General features: G+C 34.1%; 1 pseudogene; it reads left to right on the plus strand.

Annotated features, from left to right (window-relative positions):
- Positions 1-522: 522 nt before the first annotated feature.
- Positions 523-2920, plus strand: LOC142230893 (polyphosphoinositide phosphatase-like; annotated as a pseudogene).
- Positions 2921-3173: the final 253 nt, after the last annotated feature.

Consider the following 3173-nt stretch of genomic DNA (forward strand, 5'->3'; position numbering starts at 1 on the left):
AATTTTTTCATTCTGTAGTATAGTGGTACATAAATATAGGAAAATGTTAACTAATATATGGAATGCATTATACCTAATTTCTACGAAAATCACATCGTTCAAACAAATAAAAATGTCTTTGGCGCTATACGAAGTTCAACTTTTTTCACAATGAGTCCATTTTAACTTAAAGAAGGGGTCACTTTTTTCTGGGTGTATATGTTCACTTTTCAAACTGAAAACCAGCTTGTTTTCACGGTTACTTTTTTTAATTAATTAATTTAGAAAAATAAAATTATTTGCAATCAATTCCTTGTATCTTTTCCATCCATTATTTTGCAAGACTTGATCAAAATGTAATCGTCTTCCTAGATATATTTGTACTATTAATTTTGTGTTTTGGTGAAAATCCCGAACATAGTACTCACCTTAAAGGGCATAAATAAAATAAATAAAACAAGTATATATGTACAGCAGTAAATTCGGCCTGACCGAATCTTAAATACCCACCACCATGAATCAAATATTATAGTTTCCTTTGAAATGTTAGTTAGATTGTCTGATCGCTATGCCCAAACTCCTGCTCGTCATTTTGAGCGCTTACTATTCCATTATGGGTCACCGCTTGTAATGCTGAACTTAGTGAAGAAACGTGAAAAGTTATTCCATTTGATATGGCTCGTAAAAGTCGAGGTGGCGGAAATGTTATGGAAATGTTGGCATATTTAGCAGAGTTCGTTGTGCAACAAATTGTCATGTTCTTCAAGGCTCAAGGATTACCATTGACCAGAGAATGAAGCCGCCGAGTCGCGCCGCCGATTTCAGTCGCCGCCGGCCATTTTTTGCCAGTCGACGCCGCCGCCGAATATGTCGGCTCATCTCGACTCAAATTTAGCCGCCAATTAATCAAAAATATTGGTTTAAATCAAAAAACTTTATTAATAATTGTAGTAATTTTAGTCAAAATTTTGAGCCTTTCACCCCCAATCAATCTATTTCAAAGTGTTATCATAATTTTGCAAAAATTTACCTCAGAAAATTTGAATGAAATGTAAATTTGATTGTACGATTGGTTGTACAACTAATCTCATTACCATTCGAATAACTTCAAATTGATTTTATAATGGATAATTGTCCGCCGCCGAAGAGACTTATTTATATCGGCTTAGCCGTCAAGCCGCCGCCGCCGGATGCAAAAATTTAATGTCAGCCGCCGCCGACAAAAATGGGTCGGCTTCATTCTCTGCCATTGACCTTTCAAACTGGTATTGTGCGTACAAACTGTGTTGATTGTTTGGATCGAACCAAAAAACGCCCAATTTGCTATAGGAAAATGTGCAATGGGATTTTATAAAGTCCCCAAATTTGGAATTTGATTCTGTTTGTGTTACTATGTTGGAAAATCTATACGAGGAACATGGTGATACTCTGGCTCTACAATATGGTGGTTCCCAGTTGGTTCACCGTATAAAAACCTAACGCAAAACAGCGGCATGGGCCTCGATAGGCAATGATATTATGCAAACCTTAAGTCGTTATTACAGAAACACATTTAACTGGGATATTACATACCAAGCAAAAGTCATTCCAAACGTAAGTGCTCCCTACCACTTCTAATGTTGCATGTCTCCACTAATTATTCTCTTCTTCATTTATTAACTTATACATTATTATTTTAATTAATCAACTATAAGAAAAATTTCGTATTTACATTTATTTATTTGATATTGAATTTTAAAGATATTAAAATACAAAGATTTTATTTAATTTGTTTCTTTTTTCGATTTCAGAAAACCAACCAATGTGGGAATTACAAAGTGATTATTATATGCACAATGCCTACAAACCATTGTCACCGCGCCATGAGACTCGCCGAATGAAATTTCGCAAGTGTCTTCCGTATTCATGTTCTGATTTAAATCGCATTGTCAAAGAACTATTTCGTGTTCATACAAGAGATCTAGAAATGATTGATGGTTATTCTAATTATTATCAATCTTTCAAATGGACAGAATTAAATGAACATATTTCATTTGAGATCAGTCAAGAGGCTCTAAGGCATCTGCTATCTACATTTCGAACAAATTGTTTGCCATTCCAAAAACAAATTCAAGAACGTAAAAAGCCAAAAAATCCCTCTCTTACCGGACAGAGTTCAACGACAAGTAATGATTCAAGTTCTTCCTCTGAGGCTGATGATACGTCCACCGATGAAGAGTTTAGCGCTAGTCTCTCGCTAAAGGAACAAACCCAAAGGCAGCCCAAGGAAAATGAGGCTTCAATAACATTGGAATCACTTTTGACACTTATAGGTAAGCACTATGTTTGCTTTTCGCGTTGAAATTTTCGTGGTTACTTTATTAAAACATTCCAATGTCAAGCAGATAAATTAACTCAATTGATGCGATGTTTCCTGTTTTTCTAGATTTCGACAAGACTTTACAGGAATAAGTTTGTTTTCATTTATAATTTCGATTATTTAAGGAAAAGTAATCGCGAAAATAAAGTGAGTTTCAACTCGAAAACCGAACATAGTACCCACCTTATGATGGAAGTTTATGGTTGCAAACTTAGTAATCCATCCAAGGCGATTATGGAGATTTATAAGCGCCATATGCAAATATCGAAATTAATGTCAAACGTTGGTGGTACTTTGCAACAGTCGTCTGCCTCGCAAACTTTAAATTCAACTCAAATGTCAAGAAACATGGCTGGAATTTGAAACCTCTCTGTGATTATGGGACTGATTCATATCTATCAGTAAAACCGCCGACAGTGAGTGAGGATAGTTAACGCATTTATGCAGAATATTGTAAAATTCCAAGGAACTTTAATGCTGTACCGAAAATATATGAATTCAACAAAGTCTATCGTTATGTTCCAATGCTTTAAATACAATAGTATTATTTTTATTGAAAATAAATACATCTATATGTGTTAATCATGCATAATTAATATCCAAACAATATAGCAATAGATTGAGACCTACTTTTATTTCATTTAGAATTGCAAGCAGATTCAAAAATTCGACTATTTTACTTATTTAGAAATAGTTCATACTTATAAAAAATATTAGTGCATTTCATAATTTGGAGACTGTTCTATGTTTGTTATTTATAAACGATTTACCACAGTCAATAGGTAACTCTAGAATTTTAATGTATGGTGATTATGTTAGGTTAGGTGGCAGCCCG

This window comes from Haematobia irritans, chromosome 1 (assembly GCF_050003625.1).
Source record: "Haematobia irritans isolate KBUSLIRL chromosome 1, ASM5000362v1, whole genome shotgun sequence".
Lineage (NCBI taxonomy): Eukaryota > Metazoa > Arthropoda > Insecta > Diptera > Muscidae > Haematobia > Haematobia irritans.